Below are 12,772 nucleotides of genomic sequence, written 5' to 3' on the forward strand. Positions count from 1 at the left end.
ACATCCAATCAATGCTTTTAAGACTTCTGACATTTTGTATGTGTTATCTCCCTTTTAACCTTGAAACGACAACACTCAAATTGTGTTTAGAATGTTTGCACCTTATGTAGTCAATGATTTAAGAATAAAAATGGTAGAATAATAAAGAACTTGGAAAGCAGAAATCATGGCATGTAATTCTAGATTGTAATGAGAATGTATATTAGGTATAATTTATTTAAGGCTATTTGTCTCTTGCTGCAAGTACTATTATTCACTTGAAATCCTATCATTTCCTTATTGTGTGCAAAATGATTAAAGTAAGCATATAGAGACTTTCATTTTCCTCTCTAATAGAATAAATGTTGCAGCTTGGAGGAGATGACAAAATAATGCTGTAAAGAAGGAAAACTCAGTCTTTTTTGTGATATTTGTTGTTGATATTGGTCTGCTTTCTCTTTAAATTTTTTTAAATGTATTTATAAAAATGAAATATGGTGTAAAATACATGGCATATTTGTACATATTACACAAAAATGTATACAGGTATTGGACCTATTATCCGGAATCATCGGGACCTGGGGCTTTCCGGATATTGGGTCTTTCCATAATTTGGATCTTCATACCTTAAGGCAGGGATCCCCAACCTTTTGAACCTGTGAGCAACATTTAGAAGTAAAAGGAGTTGGGGAGCAACACTAGCATGAAAAATGTTCTTGGGGTGCCAAAGAAGTGCTGTGATTGGCCATTTGGTAGCCCCTATGTGGATTGTCAACCTACATTGAGACTCTGTTGGGCAGTACACCTGGTTTTTATACAACCAAAACTTGCCTCCAAGGCTGGCATTCAAAAATAATCACCTGCTTTGAGGCCACTGGGAGCAACATCCAAGGGGTTGGAGAGCAACATGTTGCTCACGAGCTACTGGTTGGGGATCACTGCCTTAAGGCTACTAGAAAATCATATAAACATTAAATAAACCCAACAGGCTGGTTTTACTTCCAATAAGGATTAATTATATCTCAGTTGAGATCAACTACATGCAACTGTTTTCTTACTACAGAGAAAAAGGAAATCATTTTTAAAATTTTGGATTATTTGATTATAATGGAGTCTATGGGAACTTTTGGAACTTTCTGGATAACGGGTTTCCGGATAACGGATCCCATACCTGTACCATGTATCAAGTGTGTACTAAATATCCTCAAGCCAAAAGCACAAACAGAAATTCTGAAATATAATGTAATGACACACACAGTATACTTTCTGGTCAGGCAAATGATGCTCCATAACGCTAACCCCCACATTTTCAAGTGACCTGTGAAAGTTTTGGCACTGACAAGAGGAACTACCCACTGGCTAACCAACCTCTCCCCTTCATTTGGTTCACATGCCACAAAAGCCTATCTATCTATATCTCTTTAGTCTGAACGAGCTCCCCGCCACTCTCTCGTTCCCCCTATCAATTGCTCCTCTTTTACTGTGTCTGCTATGGTGCCCAAGACACTTGCCTCTGCTGTCTACATAGTTCTGAGCATGGCCCTAAGAATCAGTCTTGGAGTGTGTTTATCTAGGATTTGCTCATGGAAGTGTGTTCTCTAAGCACACGGTGTGATTATTTCATGAAAGGAGGTATACACCTAAGTTATATACTATATAGACTATCAGGGGAATGTAATAAAAGTCGCAAAGAGCAAAACAATTCGCACCAATAAGACTAAAAATCCACATCTTGCAATGTAATATTGTTCCTTAAACTGTTATTGCATTGCGAATTTTAATTTTTTCAATTTCTGTAATGATATGCATTTAACACAAAAGTGCCAACATAAAGCAGAATATACTGTGGGCAGTAGAAAGCAGTAAGCAGGAGTTACTGGGTCCAGACAATGGTTTGCCCCTGTTTTGTAGCTAAAATATAGAAGTCTCCAAGATGATGACTGATTTTTAAGAGATGCTTAGCTCAAGAGCACAAACCTAAAAGGTGGTATAGCCATTTAAAATAAATAATACAATAATATAAAAGAAGCACTTACACAAAGAGGGAATGTAACCATGGTGTACAAATAGACTTGCGCAATGAACATATACACTATATATATTATAGAAACATTGTATTTCTATACAAGATAAGAAGCAAAATATTGTATAAAAATATTTACTTTAGAACCACACCAGGATAATAAATGTCAGCCTGTGTACCCTGGAAGTGGTGCTTTCTTGCAAGATCTAGATGTCTCGTGGTACTCCTCTTTGCTTTATCATTGGTGACTGGTGGCAGCAACTGATCCAATTATCTTGCTCAGTTGTGCCCTTTTGGAGCTGGGGGGGTCAACTGTGTTTTGTCTGCGGAAGCAATGTCAACAGACAAGAGAAAAGTGTGCAAGGCAGTGTCTCAGAGGAAGAAAGATGACAATAAACTATATCAATAAATGATGATGATGATGATGATGAAGAAGAAACTAGGGAATACAACTGTGATAATGGAATGTACTCTACTTACCTGATGGAAATGTCTCCCTGCATCGGGATGTATGCTCTACAGACAGGACCAATACCTGAAAATGATAAAGGCAAAACTAAAAAGACAATAGTCAGTTCCTTTATTACAGCATTCCCTTATGTTGTTGCTGTCTAAGACTCTCTCTCTCCACATAAAAAAGAACAACATTGTAACATGTTTTGACATATTTTGACAACATCATGATTAGCATTGCTGCATTAAAGTGCTAGGGCCCAAGGTTAGATTCTGGCCAGGTCAGTATCTGCATGCAGTGTTGCAAATACACAAAGTCTGCATGAGATTGTGTTCCCCCCAGACCTCCTAACATTTGCAGGTGGTTAACAGGCTCCTGAAGAAAATAAATTTAGTGTGCATGGTAGGGACCTTAGACAGGACTGATGTTTAACAAAGAACAATATAAAGAGCTATGTAACATGTCAATGCTATATAAATGAAGAATAATGATGAAGCAGTCCCAGCTTCCCTTTGTCCAATGTGCCAGGTCAGACATAACTTTCACTCCCATTTGGCCCCAGCAGCATATCCTGGCAACAGATTGTGTTTTTTTAGTAGGTATCACCTTTAAGTGCAGTTTATTGCACCCAGTACTCCATATCAAATACCTGAACTCACAGATTGAGAAGTGCCCATATTTATGCAAAAAGTAATGAGATCATTTACAATCATTTTAGTTTCAAGACTGAATATTCAACAAGACTTTACAAAATGTGTCATCTATACTATGCAATGAAGGTTAATAAAACACTTGCTTGTAAATTGGCATTAGCGAAAAAAATCCAATAATTTTGTTTTTTTTTTTCAAATTAAAAAAAAACATTCTGCCTTGTGCAATATTTGTCATGCTGAGACCTGTACCATAATATGGAATGGAGCATCTCATTGGTCATATGGCAGAAAGTGATTTTTGAGTAAAGGGATGGCAGATTTAAGCTTAGAGTCCTTGAACAGATAGCAGATTGAAACTGAGCATGCATAAAAACTCCTAGGTATATGCCATAATGTCCTGCTGAGTATTTCTACTATAAAATGTTGTAACCTGATTGTTGACATTTGTGACACCTCTATTGTTCACACCCCTAAAGCCCTGAGACCCAGACTGAAACTGCCCACATTGTTCACCTGTTCACACTTTATATAAAATGCTAATGGGGCACCAGCACTGTGTCACTGTATGTAGTACATATTAGACTGGTCCTGATTTTCCTGTCTCCTGCTCTGTTCTACCTTCCCTATGCTCCCTGTGTGTGCCCTGCTCTGCCTGTTTGTGCCCTGCTCTGCCTGTGGAACATATGCCTAGTATTTGTTCTGGGGGTTTGTTAGCATTTGAAAATAAATTATTGTTAGGAGCCCCTAAAGTGTTTAATCATGTGCTGGGTGGGGGTGGCTGTGTTATCCATGGGGAATAGGAGGCATATGGATTTAAGGGTATGTCTTAATATGACAACTTTTTTCACATATGAGTGATAAATGATATCCCTGCAGTGAGCACCAACCATTTGGTTTTTTGGTGTGCTACCACAATTAATGTGGATATGGTCTTGTGATAACATGGGTGTGGTTTAAAGTGGGTGTGGTTTTAAAATAGGGAGTGGTCAATGCTGGCTTCCATTATCGCCCCCCCACATTTCGTCCCTCGGTACCACAGAAGTTGGACAGCACTGATTTAGATAATCCCTGAAATGTTTTGTTGCATTCAAACATACTATATCCCAGTGCATAAAAAACTAACAAACTTTATTTTTTATATAAAAGATTACGTGCAGCTTTAGAGAAGAGCAGCTTCCAACCAATCAGAAGTATGTGACGTGTCTTTTAGTCTTATGTTGAGTGTTCAATACCACAAAAACAGAGGTGGTCTTTTATAATTATTTTAATTATATGTTCTTGCCCTAATAATTACTGAAAAAAAAACAAATAAAGCAGCGTATATAGTCAATCTGCAACCCATAAATAAAGAACCTTTAGAATTACAGTAATTGTGGAATGTAGTGTTAGGATGAATTAGTTTAAAGAGTTAATAGAAAGTTTCCTTTTCTGCTGAGGTTTCTCTCTGGCGAACTGACTGTTTACTTCCACTGCTTATTCCACTGCATTATGTCATTTGCACTGTTTGTTGATTCCTTCGAACAGCCAGGGCTCTCTTCTCTACAAGCAAAGCGTTTTCAATAATACCCCCAGCCCTATAAATGCCTTCTGTACCATTGCCTCAGGAACTTTGCATCAGTAGCAATGTTTAGACCTCCAGAAAAAAAGCATGCATCATTTTAAACTTTGTGGGAATTTAATTCCAGTACAAGGAGCAAACTAGTAAATGTTTTCAGTTGATCTCTTTATATCTTTGGCTGCTGGAGACACAGTTCTGTACTTATAAGCAGTGTATAGCAATGCACATAAAGGCATTTTAAAGGGAAACTGTCATGGGAAAACATGTTTTTTTCAAAATGAATCACTTAATAGTGCTGCTCCAGCAGAATTCTACATTGAAATCCATTTTTCAAAAGAGCAAACAGATTTTTTTTTTATTCAATTTTGAAAATTGAATGGGGCTAGAGATATTGACAGTTTCCCAGCTGCCCCAGTCATGTGACTTGTGCTCTGATAAACTTCAGTCACTCTTTACTGCTGTACTGCAAGTGATATCACCCCCTCCTCCCCCCCCCCAGCAGCCTAACAAAAAAACACTGGGAAGGTAACCAGATAACCGTTCCCTAACACAAGGTAACAGCTGCCTGGTAGATATAAAAACTAAAAAAGTCCCTGCCAGCCCTGACCTGCTCCCCCAACTGCCCCATAAAGAGCTGAACCTGCACGTGTTCACTTATGCCTGGAATTGGAGGTCGGGAGGGGCCCGAAGACTGCCAGGAGGGTCCTTCTTTTGCAGCGCCGGTGAGCCCCAAAGGCTCCAGTTCAACCCTAGTCATGGGTGCTATTTGTAGTCACACAAATGATCTGTAAGTGCTTCCCACAGATAATCATCCAGTGTGTACAACTTTCAGGATGAGTGTTCACAGCACCCAAGAGGTAATATTGCCTTTGGTGCACAATCCCATGAAAGGTGAATCTCACAGGGGTCCCATGATCCAATGATCTCTCTATCCCTGAGTCTAACCACTTGAGTCCCTAACCTGGCTGCCTTGTCACCACAGGGTACAAACCCTCCTGGTCTCCATGTCAGAGCCTCTGTCTGCAATCTAAATAACTCCTGATCCTGTCCTTTACTCCTAGAGTGACTATAACAGAACTGCCCTTGCACTTCACTTATTCTGGAACCTTCCTTTGTTCCAGGCCCTATGGAGCAACATAGCACTTTCTCCAGCAAGTGTGCTGCCAAAAAGAGACTGAGCCCAATGGACCTTCCCCTTTTATATAATAGAAAAATCTTCTGGCCAGTCACTGAACTGCCAGCAGAGTTCTTTCACACAGGAAAAGGAAATAGATCCCAATCTAGCTTACTAAATTATGCCCAGGGGACCAAAAGACCTAAAGGTTGTCTAAAACGTTACCTTCCTACACTAAGGAGAAATTTCAACTAGTGATACCTCAGCCATTTTATTTGAAAATACCTTTGACTATTTAGTTGGTGTTACTGTTGGTGTTACTAAATGCTTTTGTAAATATTTCTTGCAGTATATTGCTGTGTTTCAATACATTTTTACCTATCATGTTGATCAAGGAGTGCAACTCATGGCAACAGTGGTGGCTCCCAATTTATTCCAAGACAAAAAAAGCTTGGTGTTTTAGTATTTCTATACATATAACCTGTATACAGAATGCTGTATATCTCTTCTGAGGACATTATTGTGTTTTTCTATAGCAGTTACAGTCATATTTATGTTTTTGACTATTTTAGTTCAATTCTGCAGTTAATATGAATGCTATAAATTAATCTGCGCTACAAGTTTTCCCCCTGTTCCCCAATGTTTTATAAAGGGAAAGATGCAGATCAGAATACTTATTCAAAGTCCTCTTTGAAGTGTTAAACCAGAATAAGTACACATTTTTAAACAAAATATAAATAATTTTTGTGAAACGTTTTTTCAAATATGCAGATTGCTGAAAAAAAGAGTAAATATTCAGTGAACGGCATTGCATTTTGTGCAAAATACAGAAGTCTGTCCATATCTGACAGGCCTAGCTTCTGTCTGTGCTGGTTATACATGCAACTGATTCTCTAAATTCACAGACTATTTAATTGTTGGCATCTGTGTACTGTACTGTTTAGGACATATAGAGGACACAAGTGGCCAAATTGCTGCTCTGGGGCTTGGAATTCCCAGCTCTCCCATGGACTTGAAGAAAATGTCTGAATCCCTGCAAGCTGAAATGAATTTACATTGATTTGTTTTCCTGTTCTGAGTCTCCAACAAATCACATTTACTCCTTTCATTTCTTTTCCCTGTCCGCTGCTGTTTCTGGCTCTGTGAGCCTGGCCATTGTCAATCAACGAGGGGGCCTTTAGAATCTGTCTCCCTTTGTGTTCCCCCAGTCTCTGCCTAATTGTATTCCTAAATGGATTTACCTTGATAGATTTACTTCCTTTTATAATTTCCAAGCTTTGTACACTGTTTCTGTTTTACCCCTAGTTAATGTGGAAACAGTGGCCCCCTAATCTTTGGCTCCCTGCTCTGCATGTTTGCTCACAGGGGTTTTGTCATCGACTTAACTTTACAATATTCTTTTGCCCTTCCACTAATCACTTTTGTGCCCTCTGTCTTATATGGAATTAGTTTGACTTGCTCTAAGATGCAACATTTAAACTTGGATGCCATAATCAAACAAAATATCGAGCCATATTGTCAAAATTTCATTTAAAGAACCCTGGCAATTGTGAGTTTTACAAAATATGGAATTAAAATAAAAAATAAAGGAAAACTGCAATTCCTGCTAATTCCTCGAAGGTTGATGTGAACAATCATTATTTTATTTGCGCAAGAAATATAAAAATGTTGTGCAAAATGTCTATACTGAATTATATGTATATACAATTCTTATGTCTAATTGTTCAGCCTAAGAGGAACATTTAGGAACAGTTTGCCATGGAAAGAGGTGTTGGGAGTTTTAGTACTGCTTTGGCCTAGGTCTCAAAATGCACTTATCTTGTTAGCATTTACCCGCTTGACTGTTTCTGCTAAAGTAGGTTTATGTGGAGTTTTTGGATGCGATTGCCAGGCAAGTGGCTGTGAGTATATGATGGGTTAAAGTTTGGCCACATTTGAGGATTTTAGGCAGGGGTTTCCCCAATAACAGTGTAATGGAGCCCAGAGTTATTTTGCAAGAAAACACTCAGCTTAAGAGGTCAGTTACTTCCTTCCACACAGGTTGAATAATGTGACAATACCATAGATAGACTATGAAATATGTATGAGTTCCATTTGCTTAGCAGCTTCCTCCAGCAGGTAGAAAAAACATTTGTAATACTTGCTTTTATTCTCTGGAGCACTTCCAGCTTTGATATGCCAGCTGGGTGCTAGTATGAGTGCAAAGACATGGTGGAATGTTTTGCAACTTACCTTAGATCTTAGAACTGTAACAAATAGTGTGGAAGGAAGGGCACACAATGAATACAATTTTGGATTGTGCCCATATATTGCACTTCCTGCTTCCATTTTCGGAACAATTTCAGAACAATTTCTTCGAAGAAAGATAATGTGGCTCCTGCTAATATTAAATCAGTAGCTCTCAAATCTATTTCCTTCAACTTATTCTAAAGATCATGATCATTTGCATTAAAAAAAAAAAGATTTATTTTCCTGGTTGTCATATAAAAACCTGGTTATACAAAGATGAATAAGATAATCTATTGCCTATATAAGCAGAATTAGCATTAGAGGACACACTGCTAAAGGGGATAAACAGGTGCCTGCCATCATTCTCTATGGGAATGAACCGTGAAGAGTTAGATAAGGTAAATCATCTTCAAAGCTGATCCCTTTTTTCTGTACTGAAAAGCACAACGTTACATTATCTCCATACAGCCAGATTTATGTCTTCACTTGTTCCTTGTCAGTGTGATGTCTCTGACTTCCTCTAGAAGAACTAAGCCCTCTACGTTACTCCAAGTGGAAATTTATAGCAACTTTATTATTTGCTCATAAATGAAAGAGCATGTTGTAAATTTCATGTAAACATTTCATCTCTCTTTAGCACTTTGGAAGATATAATTTCTCTTTATATTTCTCGGTTCCATAGCAGGCTACCTTGGTGTTGTATGCCATACCTTGGTGCTGTTTGCTAGATGATCTTTGGATGATCAGATATGATTACATGACATACCGTAATGTGGATAGCACAGTTGTACCAGTTTCTTTCTTGTGGGCCATGTGCCTGCATGAGAAGGAAGGATTGTCCTGTTATTTTGTATTGATTGGCATTGGTATCCCTGATTGCTGACTGTCTGGAACTGACTGCCATCATATGGGATCTTACAAGAGAGTCTGACACCAGAGGGGCCCATAAATACACTGTGACTGTGAATGTAGGGCCAAAATCTGCTCAACCATATCAGCTTTTATGAATGAACAGCTAATGGTAGGAAAACAATACTGCTGTTGTTTTTCTGTCTCAGGCCCCATTAATATTATACTAGAACAAATCTAATTAGAAAGAAATGCAAGGAAGGAGAATGGAGTTTCCGCACACCGAGAGTAGTTATAATTCAAAATCTTTATTAGTCGATAGTCATAGACACACACAGCATCACACTTGATGCGTTTCGGTCAGAAACGCCCTTAATCATAAGCTTATAATAATAATATAATGCTTATGATTAAGGGCGTTTCCGCCTGAAACGCGTTAAGTGTGATGCTGTGTGTGTGCCTATGACTATAGACTAATAAAGATTTTGGATTTTAACTACTCTAGGTGTGCGGAAACTCCATTCTCCTTCCTTGCAATTCAATACGGCATGGGACGCCAAGGGACTCCAGCACCCGACATCATATCCATGGGCAGCCTGCAATGCAGAAAACACTTGCGGTGAGTCTGAGCGGTGTTCTTTGTTAATAGATAATCAGAAAGAAACTTTTAAACTAGGAAAAAATACAAGGACACTGTTATATGTACAGTAGTGAGAGAACACTTTCCTCATCGTAAATAAAAGTAGTGTTGTTGTTGACCAACTTCCTCTATGCAAGGGGGATCCTGAAAGTCCTAGATGAACCTGCCTTTAATAGGATATCATATATTACTGACATTTGTCTTCGATCTTTGCCTGATAATTTTAATCCTTTACAAAATTTAGAAAAAAAGTGGTCATCCCTATTAAAAGTTAATATTACTTCCCATCACCTATTATCTTCTATAAAGAATTTTAATAAACTCATTAGGTGTGAAGGTTGGTCAGTTCATCATTTTAGATTGATCCATCTAAGTTATAAATTATTTTATTGGAAGACAGATGGTATTACATTTTTTAATTGTCCTAAATGTAAGTCAAAGAATTCTTCTCTGTTTCACTACATGTGGGAATGCCCTTTTATTTCTGAACTATGGAGTAAGCTTGAAAATTTCCTAAATAAAGAATTGAATATTGACCTTAAGTTATTTCCTGAATTTGCACTGCTTGATTATCAAGTACCATCTTCTACTATTTGTATTCCGAAGATAAAACATTGGAACAAGAATAATTATTTTGTGCATCTGCATTTTTTTGCACTGGATTCAGGAAACTTCCCAGATTTAAAGGTTATTTTATCTCATCTTAGGTATCTCTGTTTGGATAAAGCAATAGGTTTTAGATATGGTAACATGGGCTTTAGAGAAAATTTTCTAAAGCTTTGATCTCCCTATTTTAAAATTCTGGAGTCTGAGGATAAAGTCTTTATAATTCTGACGAAGACTCTTCTCTATATATTCATTGTAGTTCCAAGATTAATTGCTGATGTGATGACTCTGTCCATTAATTTGGTAAATATTTTGTTTGTTTGTTCGGTAGAGAGGAAGATCTTATTTTATATAACTTTATTTTTCTTGATGATTTTTCATTATTTGATGTTTTATTTTTAATGGATTGTTATGTAATAATTCTTTTCTTTTATTATGAAAATTGACAAATGTCCCGGTGAGCTATTGCTTTGCTATTTTTGCTCTTACTGTCTATGCAAAATACCAATAAATATAATTGGAAAAGAAAGAGAGAACACTTTGAAGCAAATACAGAAACATTCCTTTTATTGTATTGTTTTTATGATGTTAGAAAAGACTTAATGCGGAGGAGACAGATACAAATGATGGAATGATGGAATAAGTGTCTCAAACATAGAGAGGGCACTCATAAGGAGTAAATGGGCTGCACAAAGGCAAAGTCAGGGCAAATACATCAACTTGTGAAGGGCATTTGAAGGTGGTTTGTACAGAGGGCAGAAATCTGTATGTTGAAAATGAAAGAAATATGTGTAAGCTGTGTCAGGATGAAAATGATGTTTCACCTGGCATTGTTGGCCTGTCAGTAAGCTTCCCTAAGACATATGGAAATGATGAGAGAGTTTTAGCCAATGCACGGATAAGGTCAGTTGCAGGGAATGTTGCAGTGATTTAGAGGCAGGCCTGTATGGGAGCAGGGATGGAAATAGTGTAACACAAAAACATCAAGCTTAGATTATGGGAGTGAGTTAGAATTGTTGAGTATAATGGCCATAGCAGACAAAGAAATTTGTCACATGTTTTTACTACAGCGGGTGACAAAGCTCCCGAATATACCATCCCCTTCTCTAACATTTGAACCACCGCAAGTAAATCACATTACTCAAAGCGATTCCCCTTAAAGGGGGTGGTTCACCTTTAAGTTAACTTTTAGTATGTTAGAATGGGCAGTTCTACGCAATAGGCAGTTCTACGCTCTTTATTTTTTATAGGTTTTTTTATTTGCCGTTTTCTTCCGACTCTTTCTCACTTTCAAATGGGGGTCACTGATCCAATCTGAAAATGAGTGCTTTGTAAGGCTACAGATGTATTGTTACTGCTCCTTTTTATTACTCATCTTTCTATTTGGACCCTCTCCTATTCACATTCCAGTCTCTTACTCAATCAATGCATGGTTGCAAGAGTAATTTAGACCCTAGCAGCCAGACTGCTGAAATTGCAGACTAGAGAGCTGCTGAATAAAAAATAAATAACTTAAAAACCACAAATAATAACAAATGAATATCACTCTCTACATCATACTAAAAGTTAACATAAAGGTTTTCTTTAATTACTCGAAGGTTACGTGAGAGCAAAGAGGTGGGATTAATACATTTGTTTTAGTGGGGTTATAATGTAAATAAAAATAAGTGGGGTAGCAGTTCAATGTACTGCTTGGGCAGTGGTCTCTGTACAGCACAATGTTTGACTATTAAAAAAGCTATGCAGTTAAAAATGTAGCAGTTTTTAATACAACTGCTGGAAAATGAACTGTTATGGGGCAATGGTTATACAATTCTAAGGACTACATGGGGGTGTGCATTGTATTATTCAGCACTTAACCATGTACTGGGCATTATGCTACAATGACAGAATACTGTCGTACTCATCTGAAGGTTATTTTGCAAATAATATTGCACTTGGGTAAAAAACGTATTGCAATACAGTGAGATGTATATAAATATATTCACAGTTTTCAACTACTAGGTCGAGTACCTCAGGGTATAGGCCCAGCTATTTTCAATCTCTTTACCAATCATCCAATATTTGTTTTTTTAGAAAGTAAGATGTCCCATATTTGCAGATATACTATGAAACCTTATTGTATCAGAGCATTTTCCTTGCTACAGTAAAACACAAACATTATAGAGGAGAAGATGTGTAGAGAAACGGACAGGGGGTGGTGTTTAGAGTGTTTAATGAAAGACAATGAACATATGCTGCACTGAGTGCCATGCTAATTATAGAAGAAACTGAAACACTTTGGGCAGGTCAGAGACTGAAAAAGGATGTAAGAAAAAAGTAGATAGCAAATTTGGTAGCAGCAATTAGCGCCAGACAAGCACTATAATGGCTAATAAAATGTTAATGTGAATATAAAAGGGATTTGATTTAAGGGATGCAAATTAAATTCCATCTTTAAACTAAAGACTGATAAACAAGGAGCTCTGCAGAAGCAGAACTGAGGGAAAACAATATAACTTTTAAAGGTGAACTGAAGTGGGCAAAGGCCGTATAAAGACCCAAATAGATATTCACATTCAGTCTTCATGTTATTAACTAGGACTGCTTTGAGACCACCAGGTACAGGTAAGGGATCTATAATCTGGAAACTCATTATCCAGAAAGCTCTGAATTACAGAAAGGCCA

This window comes from Xenopus laevis, chromosome 1L (genome assembly GCF_017654675.1).
Source record: "Xenopus laevis strain J_2021 chromosome 1L, Xenopus_laevis_v10.1, whole genome shotgun sequence".
Classification (NCBI taxonomy): Eukaryota; Metazoa; Chordata; class Amphibia; order Anura; family Pipidae; genus Xenopus; species Xenopus laevis.